Source organism: Callithrix jacchus, chromosome 19 (assembly GCF_049354715.1).
Source record: "Callithrix jacchus isolate 240 chromosome 19, calJac240_pri, whole genome shotgun sequence".
NCBI classification, from domain to species: Eukaryota; Metazoa; Chordata; class Mammalia; order Primates; family Cebidae; genus Callithrix; species Callithrix jacchus.
This window is the reverse complement of record NC_133520.1, coordinates 31069938-31086371: the sequence shown is the minus strand read 5'-3', so window position 1 is coordinate 31086371 and position 16434 is coordinate 31069938. Positions and strand designations below refer to the sequence as shown.

At 40.3% G+C, this 16434-nt stretch overlaps 1 long non-coding RNA gene across 1 annotated transcript in view; it reads right to left on the bottom strand.

The window, feature by feature from the left end:
* Window positions 1–9731: 9731 nt before the first annotated feature.
* The window catches only part of LOC144580391 (uncharacterized), an 88307-nt gene continuing 81604 nt past the window's right edge, over window positions 9732–16434 (bottom strand). The window contains exon 9 of the long non-coding RNA XR_013529837.1: window positions 9732–11752. This is a non-coding gene — a long non-coding RNA (uncharacterized LOC144580391). The remainder of the gene's footprint in view (window positions 11753–16434) is intronic.

Sequence of the window (16434 nt, the reverse complement as noted above, 5' to 3'; positions counted from 1 at the left end):
AATATAGTCACAGTTGTACAGCTATCACCACTGTCTAACCTGTAACATTTCCATCACACAAAAGAACCTTGTTCCCATTCAGTCACTCCCTATTTTTTCCAAATCTCTCAGCCTTAAGCAACCACTCATCTACTTTCTGTCTCTGTAGATTATCCTATTCTAGACATTTTATGTAGGTGCAATCAGATGACTTGTGGTCTTTGTGTCTGACTTCTTTCATTAGCATGTTTTCAAAGTTTATCTATCTTTGCATATCATCATGCATTTTTTTATTAATTGCTAAATATTATTCCATTTTATGGATATATGCCACATTTTATTTGTCTGTTGGACATTTGGGTTGTTTTCACATTTTGCAATTAAGAAAAATGCTGCTGTGAACACTTGCCTAGAAGCTTTTGTGTAGATCTGTTTTTAGTTCTTTCATGTGCATACCTAGGAGTGGAATTGCTGACTTATATGATAACTACATCTAATATTTTGAGGAACTGTTTTCCATAGTGACTGTATCATTTTTTATTCTCACCAGCAATGTGTGAGGGTTCCAGTTTCTTTACATTCTTGTCAATCGTTACTATCTTTTTGATTATAGGCATCTGGGTGGGTGTGAAGTGGTATAATGTATATTTTATAAGAGGCTGTTTTGTTTCTTAAATAATGGCCTGTTTACTTGTCTTCTTACCTTGTATTGGAGCTTTCCCAGTGGGTTCTGCACTTGCTCCACCTGAGTCCAGCCAGCCAGGCAGGCAGACCATGTTGGTCAAAGGATCAGAAGTATGTTTAGTTTTCTTTTTCTTGATAAATTTTATTATTTACAAATCTAGACAGGGATTATTCTTATTTTCATATTTAGAAACAGGTTATAAATGCCAGAGGTTACTTGTTTGAATTTGGAACCGTGATTTATATTTAGGATTTATAAGGTGGAAGAGAGCTGCTTGCTTCAGATCTGAAGTGTCGGCCTACTTTGACATGATAGGTGGCATTCAGATGACACACATTTCTACTTGTGTTCACTGTGTTATATGTAGTTCCCAGCAAACTAGTTGTATCTCTGCTGCTTTTATCTTAAAAATGTGAGGGCAAGGGTAATGTTTTAGGAATGACCTTGATTATTCATGAATGATTCTTCATGAAATTGACTAATTTAATTTTCATTAGTACAAATTACTTGCAGCACAAAAAACTGAGCTGCTTTTCTAGGATTCACAGTTGTTGCTTCTGACGACTTTATTATGGCAATGTTTGTTATCAGCCCTGGAGCGCTATTTAACATTCGCCTTGGCATCAGTATAAAACTTGATACTCTGGCAGTCTATATTCAGAGACGCACAGACAGACGGTGTTCTGTCGGTGGCTTTCTCCCTAGCCCTAGAGCAGTCTGTGTATCCAGACTCCATATTGAGTCTCGCCTCCTCGGCACAACGTAAGAGAATCTATGTTGATCACACCTAATGCAAAAATCTATGTTGATCTCTTGCCACACACTTGCCACATATCACTCTATAACTTGAAATTCAAGAACTTGTGATTTAGAATCGCTGTTCAGATCATGCTTAATATTGTCATGGCATCAAGCAACAGCAAGAAGAGATTACACATATCAGCAGTATGCTCTAAATGTGGAAGTAATATGGCGATCTCCATAGGCTAAAACAGGAGCTTGCAGGTATTTAACAATACATATTATTTTAAGCTGATAATGTGCCAGGAATAGGTGCTGGGGGAAACAATGAACCAACTGGATAAATATTTCTGTCCTTATAAAATGTACATCCCAGTGATTAATAATTTACTATGAGATCATTTATAATGTGTAACAACCAGATAAAAAAATCTATTGTGATTTTTTTTTTTTTGGTAGCAGTGTCTGAAAGCTTTGAAATTCTAAAAAAGAAAATAAAGGAATTAAAAATGTTTAAATTGGTGCATTTAGATAGTATGTTATGTAAGTGACTATTTGCTAAGTATCCCAAAGGCAAGATATCAGAGATCCCAATTTAATTATTAAAAGTAAGTACTTTTTATATTGACCTGATTCTTATTGAAAAGTGCACTATTATAGTGACAGGCAGTCAAATCTCAAAATTAACAACATTCCTGTACGTTGATAAGTTGATATTATATCAAATAGAAATCTCATGATAATGAGGCAGGCCAGCAGTTGAATTTTTCAGTTCTTTAGAAGCATAATTTGAAGACTCATAAATTAACAGCACAGTTGAAATTGAAATTTAAACATCAGACACGTAAAATGCTGAAATAAAAAGGTTTGAAGAAGGAGATTTGGAATCTTTTATAATAAATAGGACAGTTGAAATTGACCTTTATTTTTAAACATCAGACTGATAATGTTCTGTTATTGTAAAAAGGTTCACTCAGGTTTGAGTGTGGAAGCTCAATCGTCACACTTAGAAATGAATAAAGACTCAAAATATACTTTAAAAAAAATGCACGTGCATACTTTTTACCTAGTAGTACCAGGCACCTGAAAATAAATACTTTCAAGTAAAATAAGAAAGAATCACAGTTCTTATGGGGGCTAATGCTTCTGACAGGCATAGCAGGAATAAATGAATGAATAAATGAATAAATTTTATTAGCATATATAATAAGTAAAAAACTTTACAAGATAATTTAGATAGTGATAAGTACCGTAACATCAGTAAAATGGGGTCTATGATACGTGAATTAAATATTCACTTGAATACCTAATACATTTCTAAACTTATTGTGGCCAAAGGGCTCCTGATTTCCCTCACCACCAGCTTCTCACCAGGGGTTCTTCTGTAGATTGTGAGGTCTGGGAAGCTTTTGAAGATGTTATTTGAGTTGAGATATAAATAATGAAATATCTGTGTGTGTTTCAGGTATGAAGGTGGGAAAGCGTTGGTTTTGGGGTGGAAATGAGTTTAGTATGTGGGAGACAGTCAGTATGAAATGTTGGAATGTAGCCAGAGAAGAAATAGTGGCAGATGAGGCTAGAGAGGTGGAAAGAGCCTTAATCTTTTAGGGCAGAATAAGGAGTTAGGATTTCACTTTAATGATGGCAGCAAGTCTCTAGAGTGTACTAGGTCTGGGGATTGATGGCTTCATGACTGTGGCTACTGTGTAGTGACTGATTGGTAGAGGCAGAAAAGGAAATGGGGACCTTTCAGAGCTGTTGTCTGGGTAAGAAGCCATAGTAGCTGTGTAGATGAAGCCTGGGCCAGCGTTGGCAATCTACTTTGCAGACAGAGCTAAGAACTTAAGTGTGGATTCTATGTGGAAGGCAGGAGATGAGTAGTCAAGAGTTGATTTCTAGGTTTTAGTTGAGAACTGAATGTGTGATCATTCAATTACTGAGATGGGAGAAATTGGAGGAGAAGTTGGTGGTGAGGGGAATTAGAAGATGCCTTTTGGCCACAATTGGTTTTAGATACTGATTAGATAGTCAAGTGAGGTGGTTTAGTGGGCAGTGGAATAAATGTCTGTAGTTCAGTGGGGAGGTCAAGATTAAAATGACAAAGGCAGGTGTCAGCAACACAGAGCTGACTTCAAAGCCATGAGACTGGATGAATTCCCTACAAGGGGAGGGGCTAAGTTTACTTCCTTAAATTGAGAAAGTTGGACAGGATGGTGTTTAAGGTTCTGTCTTTTCCAAAAAGTTAAATGTTTGTTGAATTTCAGAGTCTCTCTAAGAAAATTGAAGTGATGAAATTTTTTGTAAAATGCTTTAGCTCTTTTTAAATCATGAAAGGATGAATGGGAAGAAATACAGACATATAAGTATTTGAAATCTGTATTTATTCTGAAATTGCTTGTCCACAAAGCATGATATGTAATGGCGATCAGATAGATATCCTTCTGAAAGTGAAAATGGTCTCCTTCATTTTGTAAGGTTTCAGTTAAACCCGATTGGTGGTCAGTGTGAACCTATTTTTATCAAAAAATTTTAAACAGCTTTATTGAGGAGTCACGTGACACCCAAGCTGCACATATTAGAAGTGTAAAGTTAGATGTTTTCACATAGGTCTTCAGCCATAGAGCTGTCACCACTAGAGATAATAGACGTACCTGTCATCCCAACAGTTTCCTTGTACCCTTCAGTACTGTCTCCCTCCTGCTTCTGATCCACAGGCAACCACTGATAAGCTTTTTGTAACTGTAAATTAGTTTCCATTTTTTAACTTATATATTATATAAATAGAATCATGTGGTATTCTTTTTTCTGGCTTTTTTCATTCAACGTGATTATCTTGAGATTCATCCATGGTGTTTCCATGTGAATAGTTCATTTCCTTTTATTTGCTAAGTAATATCCTATTGTGTGGATATACCAGATTCATTTTTCAGTCATAATGGAGTTACACTACCTTATTTTTCCCTTCAGGTCTCCTGATTTGCTGGTATTATTTGTAACCCCAAAAATTTGAGACAGGTCTCAGTTAATTTAGAAAGTTTATTTTGCCAAGTTTGAGGATGCACACTCCTGAGACAGCCTCAGGAAGTCCTGATTGACATGTGCCTAGGGTGGTTGGAACACAGCTTAGTTTTACACATTTTAGGGAGATTTGAGACATTAGTCAATATACGTAAAAAGCATAATGCTTGTATCGGGAAAGGTAGGACCACTTGAAGCAAAGCACGAAGAAGACTTGAAGCTGGAAAGGAGCTTCTGGGTCACAGATAGGTGAGAGAGAGAGGAGTGCTTGCATTCTTTGAGTTTTTGATTAGCCTTTCCAAAGGAGGCAATCAGCTATGCATCTATCTCAGTGACAGGCAGGTTGTCCCTAAGCAGTCCCCAGATCAGCTTTTCCATTTAGCTTAGTGATTTAGGGGCCCCAAGATTTATTTTCCTTTCACACCAAAGAGACTAAAAATGTGAGCACATATACACACAGAAGCACACTCCAAACTCTCTTCATAGAAGGGCTTCCTTGTTCTTGTATTCATCCCCTTCATTCTGTTCAGGGATGAACTTCCTGGCTTTCCTTTACCAGAGAAAGCTTGACAGTGCTGTGGATAAAAAGCAGGCCCACCCTTTCTGTGTGTCTGTGTTCTGTGTGATTTTTTGGGGATGTTTGTATGTTGTTGAGCTTTATTTTTTTTATCTAGATTGTGTTTATGTCAGGAGGTTGCCTGCAATAAAACTGAAGCTTCCTAGTTTAGCCTTTAGTTGTGTTTCATAGTTTAGCAGTTATGGATTCAGTTCATCTAGTACCTGTGATTTCACAAGGGAGTCTAATAAATCTTTTCTCAGTTAATAGGAGTTTTGTATAGTTGGTTAAGACATATCAAAATAAGACAAACACACTCATTCACGTGGTAAGTAGATGCTTACCTTTAATCTCTGTGGTGTCTTGATTAAATCACTTGCTTTCTGCTTCTGTTTCTGTGCATTTGGAAAAGTTCTCTGCTTTTTGGTTCCTGTGGATGATCTGAGAACACACTTGGGGATTTGTGAGTTAATCACACTCTGGCTGTTTTCAACATAATGAGTTTACCATGGAGCTTAAGGACGTCTGGGCTCTCTGTGCTGTTATCTGGGGTTGCCTGAGGAGGAATAGAGGCTGCTGTGTCTGATGGCTGGAGGCCTGTCCTGGCAGAACAGTGCTTCTCACTGGCTAAGCCGAGTGTGTTTGGTTTATGTGGGATTAGAATATGCCGTTAGCTGTACAATTCAGGGGACAAGGAATACTCCTGAGAGTGTAATGTCATGTACATCTCTCTACTTGGTGTTCTCATGATGCTTTCTCTCTATGTAATGTAAGACTTAGTGATCTGTCATTTGTATTCTTCATTTAATTGTCCTTTTACTGGCCCGTAGGTTTTGTGAGTGCAAGGACAACCATGTTTGTGTTCATCCGTTGTACTTACACAGGAAGTACTTACTGAATGTTGAATAAGGTGTCTTTATGTTTCTTGTATTTATTTGACATTTGTAGTTAGAGTTTCAAATTGTAGCAATTAATAGAGGAAAGCTGGAAGGTAAATAGGAACTGTTTATTAGTCTGCTCTCCTTGACTTTAAGCAAACTGTTGAGGCATGATGCTTCCCTTTCCCATTTTTTTCCAGTGAATGAAAAGCACATGTGGAGCCAGGTCTTCCACTCAGGGATTGGTAGAAATGCATAGATGCATGAAGTTGTTCTCAAGCCTTAAGAAGCTCACAATCTAAAGGGAAAGTCAACCTTATAGGCCAGTGACAATTGAATATGAGCACTTAGAGAAATTATTAGAAAACTTTTGGGAACCCAGAAAGTATGAATGAAGGTTCTTGTTTGTAGCTTGAGGGCCTGGGTGGAAGTGACAGCATTACGTGAAACTGGAGATGTAGGAGGAAAGGCAGATTTGGTAGGATGATGAGACAGGGAAGCTTGCAAGTGCAGTAAAGAATTCCGTTTTGGATGGTTTCAGTTAGAATTTTATGCAGGATGTTTTGTTTTCTAGGCAGTTTGTAGATTTTTACACTGTTTTATAAAAAGCTCTTTCCCCAATTGGTAGCTTTGAATTCTTCTTCAGTATTTATGGGAAGTCATATTCTTCAATTAGATGTTCTGCATTACCTTACCAAAGATGACTCTACCAGTAGTGAAGGCAACAAGGAAAAGATCTGCTGCTCTGGGTATCTAAAGGATCACTTCATCTTGGTACTTATGGGACTGCTGGATTCTTTGTGATGGCTGTAGAGCATTCACTCCATCCACTGAATGTAACATGCTTAGTATTCCCCGCCGCCACTTTTGCTATTATATCAGTGCTGAAGTACATAATACGTACATGTAAATACATCATCTCCCACATTTCCAAATTGTTCTCCATTAACGTTTTATCTGTATATACTTTCAACAAGGTTTTAGTGTGTCTGTTTCCTTATACACTCAACAGTACAGAGTGCTAGTAGAGTTTATCTGATTGGTGAAAATGTCATTTTATTCTGATTTTTAACTTAGATTTCTCTTACAGAGTTTGGGCATCTTTTCATGTGAATGAGTCATTTGTAATTCTTCTTCTGAGAGTTCACTGTTCGTATATGCTACCTATTTTTGCGCTATATGGTTACTGTTTTATTATTGATATGTAGGAGCTTTAGATATATTAAGGGAATTAGCTCTTGGTGTAATGACTTACACCATTGCTTTTAAGTTTGCTTGTCCTTTGACTTTGCTTACCGTGTTTTGCCATGAGGAAATTTTTTATATTGCTGTAATGGAATTACATCTAATTTTAAAAATTGCTTTCAAGTTTTGTGTTACACTCAAAACATTTCAGATACTACATTTATAATATTTTGAATACCCATTATGTGTTTGGATCTATCTTGAAAATTCCACTTACATTTTATTGATCTGTTTATCTGCTGATTATTCTAGCTTTAAAAAGAATTTGTTCTAGTCTCTGAAAGGGCAATCAATCCACCTTCATTACCAATTTCTTGGCTATCTCACATGTTTATAGTTCTTTATTAATTTTTATAATTTGTTTTGAAAAAGCCTATTGACATTTTTACTGCATGGATTTAATGATTAAAATAAGGAGAAATGTACATCTTTATGATTCTAAGTCTTCCTATCCATGAATGGTGTGCTTTTCCATTTATTCAAGTGAAGCTCTTTGAGAGAGAGGTATCTGCTTTGGACAGTTATGTAAACCTCTATTTTTATTAGAGCCATTAAATATTTTTTGAGTCCATTTATTATAGTACCTAGTTGTTACTATAACTAATACATAAGATTTAACAAAAACTAAAAGGCCAGTATTTGTGTGACCACCCTGGGCAAAAGTAGGATATTACCAGCCCACAAAAGTAGGATATTACCAGCCCGCAAAAGTAGGATATTACCAGCCCGCAAAAGTAGGATATTACCAGCCCACAAAAGTAGGATATTACCAGCCCGCAAAAGTAGGATATTACCAGCCCACAAAAGTAGGATATTACCAGCCCACAAAAGTAGGATATTACCAGCCCGCAAAAGTAGGATATTACCAGCCCACAAAAGTAGGATATTACCAGCCCGCAAAAGTAGGATATTACCAGCCCACAAAAGTAGGATATTACCAGCCCACAAAAGTAGGATATTACCAGCCCGCGAAAGCTCTCTGTCTGTCCCTGTGGGAACCTGTTCTCTCCTTTCAGAGGCAATATTCTAGTGCCCTCCATGGTAACCACTTTCATGTTCTTTATAACTGTATCAATGTTGTAGGTATTCCTAGACAAATGGCTTATTACTTGCTTTATGGAATTTCTGTGAAATAAATTTATATGTTATGATGTATTCTTGTGAATTGATTCAAGAGATGTATGATTTCTTCCGCACAACATTATGTGTTGAATTCAGTTCATATTTTTGTAAGAAGTTAGAGTTCTTTCACTATCATTTTTCTGTGTAGTTCCTTATTGTGTGGTTATACCACTATATAGCCATTTTGCTGTAATTTTTTTTCTCCTTTGGCTGTGGTGAACAACATTGTGTTGGATATTCCTGTACATGCATCTCGTACCCCATGTGAGACATGTGGGTATTGGAGTGGTTGGTCATGGATAGGACTATTTTCAATCCTGTAAGAAAATACTGAGGTTTTCTCTAAAGTAGTGTTTGGCTGTGTGTGAGAAATCTCATTGCTCTACATCATAGTCTGTCTTGGTATTGTGAGACTTAAAAATGTTGGCAATCTGGTGGGTGTATAATAGTGTCTTATTTCTGTTTAATTTGTATTTTAAAGATTTTTAAAATGGTTCTTTCCTTTGCCTTTGGGCCCTTTCCTCTCTAGTTGACTTTGAGGTTGGTTTGTGGCCAAGAGCTTTGTTGATGAGGACACTTGCTCTCTAAACATAGCTACACAGAGTTTTGCCTGGGAAATTTACAAAGAATCCCAACTCCCATTTCAAACTTGGAGAATAAAAAATTTTGGAGCTACTATCCAAGAATCTATTTCTAACTAGCTGTCTGAGTGATTATTACACAGCTATACTTCGATAGATTCCAGCACAGGGCCCTTGAAACTGAAGGTTGTTCTGTGTGTCTATATTATTTTTTCCAAGTCTGTTGTGTATTTAGCACTCAAAACACACCTGTATTTGTAAGAGTCACATACAAGTACTTATGGCCCCATATGGCTAGTGGCTTTTATATTGAACAGTGCAGACCTGTTTAGAAAACTGCGTAATGATCAGCGTGTATAGTATGGTGTGCATTTTAAACTTTGATATGCAATTTGATCTTTGGCATCAGGTTCATGCCTCCCCACTGTCTTCCCATCAAAGCAGGGCCTCACAAAGACTGGCCATTCACCATTCATCTTGGGAGGGGGTAGTTGAAAGTGTAAGTATGTTATCCAAAATCCATTTATATTATTAAAAAGATAACATTAGAACATATTTCGTATTCCATCGGTAGAGATGTGGATATAACAATGGATTTTTTGTGGGGGCTGCTTTTATTGATCTGTTGAAGATTGTAATCACTTTGAGCTATCTTGAAACTTAAAGCTTTTCTAGTTTAAATTAATTAATTTTTGGCTGCTTGTAGAATGCTTAATTCTGATGAAGAGGTAATTTACAAGCTTTTGTTGGGCATATGTGACAGTTGTTGGGCATGTGGCTAGAGGCTATCACATTAAACATCGATATGCTTTCAATGTGGTCAGAAAATGGCTCAGTTCTGTATAAGTGTACGGTTTGATAGGGATTTTGAACGTGCCAGAAACTCCCTTCTCACGTTCCTGTAAGAGAGATTAAGCATAAAAAGGTAGAGAAAATATACAATTTATTGTAGAGACAGCAATTGAATTTGTAACATTTTTATATTTTCTCAGCCACACTTTAAAGTGTAAGCACCCTAAGTAAAAATAAGAAAACGGTAAGGTCAGGTTCAACTTCGGAGCTAAAAGGAAAACTCTGTAAGATGGAGAGTCCAGAGGTTGACCTCACATGAGCATTGAGGATAACTTAGATTTCTTGAAATGTAATAACAGTTGTTTATTATAAATTTATACATACACACACACATAAGCCGTACTTTTGTATTAGTCTTCAAAGCAAAAAACTTCCCTTTCAATTTTTAGAGGTACACTCCTGTGTCCTTTCTCACCGTTTCTTTCTTTCCTGTGTGCATTTGCCTCCTCAGGCCTTTCCCACCCATAAAACGATTATTAAGATACTTTTGTTTGAGAAAGTTTCGCATTGAAGACCTTTGAGAACAGTTATTTGAATGTCCGGGTGCATATATCTTCCCATCTTTTCTGGTGATGTCACAGTTTCGACTTCTCCATCTGAATTACTTACAGAATTTTTTCCTGATATGATTGATGCTGCTTTCTCTTCCTAGAGCCCCTGCCATGGTCTGACTCTCCTTATCCTTCACAGCTCAGTTATAAGACCCACTGCCAGGTATGCTTTTGGGAGGCCTCCCTTCCCCCCTCCCCACCACCAACCCGCTTTCTGTTAGGGAATTGGCTGCTTTTCCTCTGGGTTGCTCCTAGGTCTTTGCCTTAGCTAGCATTTAGTAAGTTGTACTCCAGTATTGTGTCTGTGACTTCCTCCCCTTGTTCTTTCATAAGCACATCTTCATATCTCCTGTACAGTTATCTGCTAGTTACCGGATAAATGTATGACTTAAGCCTCATGACTTTAGATAGGTCACTTAAGCACTGAGACCTAGTCTCCCGATCTATAAAATGTGGGTTTCTGCCTCTTGACTGTCACTAAGTTCATCAATAAAGTTGCAATGCCAAATAAGATGACTGGCTTTGGGCTTTCTGTCCTATGACATAAGACAGCAACCTCTGCTTCTTGACCTCCCACCCCCCAGTTTGCTCATTGTTACACTTCTTAGAAGGTTGATCCTCTGTTGCTCTTGGTACTTGGCCTTGGATGTGTCCTTTGCAGGTCTTTAGGATTCTGCCCTACATCTCGTCTTCCCATAGCTTTCCTTCAGCTGTGTTCATTACTTCCAGATTCACATCTGTCTTGATGGCTCCAGACCAGTCTTCCCAGAATGCATGTGGAGTGTGCACACGTGTCCCTGGGTGCACTCAAACTAAGCATAGCCAAGGGGGAATTCATTCCCCGCCTGGATCTACTCTCTCCCCCTGCATTTCCCAATCTGATTAGTGTTGTCATCATCCATGAATGTTGCCATTTCTTAATCCCCCTCATTTGGTGACCAGTCCTGACAGATCCAGCCCCAAGTACTCTTTGAATTGGTCCTTTATTCCATCCTCTAGCAGCTCCAGGCCTCCTCCTTATTTAAAAAAATATTTCATTGCACTTTAGGTTCTGAAGTACATGTGCAAAACATGCAGGATTGTTTCATAGGTACACACAGGGTGTGTGGTTTGCTGCCTTCTTTTCTCAAGGGGACTGGAACAGCAGCCTCCTGACCTGCTGCCTTTGCACATTCAGTGTCCTGTTTCTTCCTTTGTGGAAGCAGACGGCCAGTCACAACACTTCCTTATTTTAAAAATCTTCAATGGTTTTGTCATCATTACACACTCAAATGCCTTAGTGTGGCATACAAAGCCCCTCACTTCTGAACCATCCACTTCCAGCCTCATCTTTTAAGATCCCTTCCCACAGTGCTTATTTACACTATCATGGCCAAGTGCTTCCTTCATGAGAGTGTTCTTTCCGTTATCGTCCAACACAGTGGTTCTCACACATTGAGGGTTATGCGAATCTGTGTTTTATTTATTAATATATACTTTCAGACCTACTCCTCCCAAAATTTTGATTGAGTATCTGGAATGAGGCATGTTGTCATTTTCTTTATCTGAAAGGTGACAAAGTTGAAAAGAGGTTATTGCAAAAATTTTATAAAATTCTACATATATGTTGTCCTAGAATGCTTCTAAGTAATTACTCTTTGTTTTGTAGTATAAAAATCCACAGAAATTGAAAGTGGGAGGGAAAGCAGCTCCTTCAGTGGTAGTGGAGATCAGTTGGAGCGGAACCTGCTGCTCTGACCCGGTTTGCTTGCCATGTACCCTTTCAGGCTTACCTTTGTGAGGCATGGTTTCAGTCTGTCTCAAATTCCTGGGCTCAAGCAATCCTCCCATCTCAGCCTCCCAAGTAGGTAGGCATCGCTACACTTGGCTACATTTTTAATTTGTGTGTGTGTGACAGGGGAGGAGTAGAGGCAGGGTCTCCCTATGTTGCCCAGGCTGGCCTCAAACTCCTGGACTCCAGCAATCCTCCCACCAAAGCCTCCCAAAGTGCTGGCATTACAGGTATGGGCCACCACACACACTCAACCTCTCCATCTAATTTTATTTTGAGATGGAGTCTAGCTCTGTTGCCCAGGCTGGAGTACAGAGGTGCAATCTAGCTAATTGCAACTTCTGTCTCCTGGGTTCAAGTAATTCTCTCCCTCAGCCTCCCGAGTAGCTGGGATTACAGGCACCCACCACCATGTTTGGCTAATTTTTTGTATTTTTAGTAGACATGGGGGTTTCATCATCTTGCCTAGGCTGGTCTTGAACTCCTGAGCTCCTGCTCCACCCGCCTCTGCCTCCCAAAGTGCTGAAATTACAAGCATGAGGCCACGGTGTCCAGCCTACTTTATTTATTTATTTATTTGCTTGCTTGCTTATATATTTATGAGACAGGGTCACTCCCCTTCCTGATCCCTTAGGCTGCAGTGCAGTGGTGCAATCTTGGGTTCACTGCAGTCTCCACCTCCCATTTTAAGCAATTCTCCAGCCTCAGCCTCCCAAGTAGCTGGGATTACAGGCATGCACCACCATGCCCAGCTAATTTTTCTATTTTTAGTAGAGAAGGGGTTTTGCCATGTTGGCCAAGCTGATCTGAAACTCATGACCTCAAAGGATGCACCTGCCTTGGCCTCCCAAAGTGCTGGGGTCACAGGTGTAAGCCCTGCTGGGAAAAGTCTTTTTAAAGATACATGTATGTAGTAAAATGCATATCCCAACACAAACGTCGTTGTACCTGTTGATGTGTGTCTTAAGCCTGAGGTAAGAAAGTTTGGTAGAAAGTTACTTGCCATCTCCTTTCTCATAGCATGGCACATGGAAGAGAAGATTTTGGCTTTAGCATTTCACTGTGAGTGTCCTGCTTATTCCATGGTCGTGGGCCTTTAGTACCAAATTTACTTGAAAACCTTATGAAATTATTTATGCAGAAAGAATGAGGAATCTTGGATAATGGAAAAGCAACCAGCCAGTTTTATAAAAACTCCAACATGGGTGGTTTATAACTAATTGGAAAAACATGTCTCATCTCAGTTGACTTAATTCTTTTGCAGTGCTGGGGGCCTTAAGTGTTCCCAGAAGGTTTAAAAAACATAATCAGCTCCCAAGATGGTCAGCACAGTGACAAAAAAGGACAAAGCATTCTTCTTGCATCTGAGGGTCCTTCAGTCATGGTCAGCTCTGTCTAGGAGAGCAAAGACCTTGTCTGTCCTCAGCCTTCCTGGCTATGGCAGGGGCATGGGTTGGGAGAGCAGAGCGTGGGCACTTGTTCTGGCTGGAAACTTAGCCTTTGAAACAAGGCTCCAGAGGCAGAGTTTGAGACCCAAACAGGAGAAGGTGATGGCCAATGTTGATGCTCTCAGAGCAGAGGGTCCCGAACTGTCTGATTATAAGTGAAGTGTTGGGTCCTTATGTACTTTAACAAGGGTATTTTCAGAGATACAGAAGTCAGTGGACCCACTCTCTCTTCGTCATTGAAGTTCTCTAGAAAAGAGTGTTCCCAAGGACAGATGATCTGACAGGATCATGGCCCCATCAGTGTCCTTTAGAGGGAAAGCTCTGTGAGCAGAGAGAACCTCAGCCCTGGCTGATCACACAGGCTACACTAGGGTGAGATCTGCAGACACCAACAGCCTGCCTTAAGGCTCCCAAGTCAGAGAGGCCCAGTCAGTTCCAGTCCTGGTTTTGCTAGCCAGTCTCAGTCCCTAGCTTTGTCTCTTGGAGGGCTGATCCGATGTTGTTTGTGAGATCAAGCAAATGGCATTGCTCTTACCCCTACCAGGCTGGTGTCAGGTTGAAATTCAACAGAGGAAGAAGCACCCTCCCCCTACCCCCATTACGACCAAGAAGTAATGTTATTAGAGTTATATGGGTTTGGGGTTTCCCCTTCCTTTCTGAAACCCTGCAAGAGGCTTCGTGGGAAAGAAAGGGTCTTTCAGATGCCTGAGTGCAGCTGGGAATGGCTGTTCCCAATTAGGCAGGCTGGTTGGAGCCCAGGGTTAGTTGGCTGGGTTGTGGGTTTGAACCGCCAGAGCCACTGAGGCACAGCTGGCCCACTGCCATGTGCTTCCAACCATCCTGTAAATGCCACCATTGCTCATGCCTGGGAGATGTTTCAGCATTGACTGAAAGGGTTGCTAGGTCTTGTCCTGCTCAGGACAGGGCACTGTAGAGTGATCTGTTGTCATATTATAAAAACAGATCTGGGTCCTGTGCCTCCCAGGGACCCCGAACACAAAACACCCATGACAGGACCTCAGCCCATGGGCACAGCCCCTCTTGTTAGTATTAATTATGCACTTATGTGAAATGCATCACTCTTGAAGAAGGGGACAGCCAGTGATTAAAACAGTTGAGGACAGGTCACCAGGCTATTTCAGGCTCCATTAGGAAATGGCTCTGAGAGGGTTATTTTAGAGCAAGGGAAAGGTCTCCGTGTTGGAGGGGCTCTGTGCATGGCCAGCCCCTTACTTTAAATCCCGGCCTACTCCAGCCATCCAAGAATCTTCATTAAGTGGCTCTGAAATAGGAACTGCTACTTAATTTGCATGGATTCGCACAAAACAAAATTCAATAATTTTCAGAAATTAAGATTCAAGTGGGTTGGGCACAGTGGCTGACACCTGTAATCCCAGCACTTTGGAAGGCCGAGGCAGGTGGATCATGAGGTCAGGACTTCAAGACCAGCCTGGCCAACATGGTGAAACCCTGTCTCTACTAAAAATAATAAACTTAGCTGGGCATGGTAGTGGCCACCTGTAATCTCAGCTACTCAGGAGGCTGAGGCAGGAGAATCACTTGAACCCAGGAGGTGGAGGCTGCAGTGAGGCAAGCTCATGTCATTGGACTCCAGCCTGGGTGACAGTGAGAGACTATGTCTCAAAAAAATAGATTCAAGCAGCAGAGCATTCAAGCAAACATTAGGGACTCTACTGAGCACAGGACCCTGGCTGTGTAGTTTGTACACTGGCCCAGATCTGGAGAGAGTGCAAGGCAGGCAGCTGGCCTGCACCATGTGGGTGGATTGAGTCATTCTGCCCTTTGCGGGGGTTGATGGGGACCTTTTCTAGGTTGTTGGCCTGGGCAGTGCAGATGACATGAGTGGGACTTGCCCAGATCTGGGTTGAATATGATACACTGGGACAAGTTGAAGGGAGGGGGATTGGAGCAGGGTGCTCCAGGGAGCATCATCTGTGTGCAACAGGAAGTCCTTGAGCTTGGACACATGACTTAATTATCTGTTACGAGGTTCAAAGCAAAACCCAGAAGACCAGGCAATGATGCATTGAAACTGTCACTACCCAAGTTAGCATTTTCCAGTATCATTGAAAAATGTTTTATAGATAAGAGGTCTCGCTGTGTTGCCCAGGATGGTCTCGAACTCTTGGTCTCAAGTGATCCTCCTGCCTTGGCTTCCCAAGGTGTTGGGATTATACTCATGAGCCACTGCCCCTGGCCTCCAACGCTGTTTTAAAAGTTTTGATATATCTGTGACTTTTTGATTATACCTATTTTGTTACTTCCATTAGAGAAAATTAACCTGGCCAGGTGAGGTGGCTCACGCCTGTAATCTCAGCACTTTGGGAGATTGAGGTGGGCAGATCACATGGTGTTTCTCCTGTGAGAGTCTGAGACTAGTTTGGACAACATGGTGAATCCCCGCATTTACTAAAAACACACAAATTAGCCAGGCATGGTGATGGGTGTCTGTAATCCCTAATCCTAGCTACTCAGGAGGCTGAAGCAGGAGAATCTCTTGAACCCATGAGATGGAGATTGCAGTGAGCTGAGATTGTGCCATTGCACTTCTGCCTGGGCTACAGAACAAGACTCTGTCTCCAAAAAAAAAAAAAAACCTTCAAAAGCAGATTTTTGTCACTGCACTAATCACTAACCATGAGCGTACAAGGACAAACGAAATGAGGGAAAAGTAATTTATGCCTTGTTTTCTTTGCCTTTGACCTTCAGCCCCATGCATTCCTGCAAATGGTTTATGTACAGCAAACTTTTGAAGACCTTAACTTTTCTGTTTTTAGTGAGATTTCCAAGTGAATTGATGTTGTCTGGAAAGACAATCCCTTTACTGGAGAGTAATTGGCATTTGAGGAGAATGAGATCAGGTTGCTAAGGACACCCTTGTTTGTAATCTTTGGTTTATATAATTATTGGTGAATAAGAGAAATAAGTTTATTCTTTTTTCCAGATGGTAAACCAGAAGGGAAGTGTATTACGGGGTAAAGTGGGT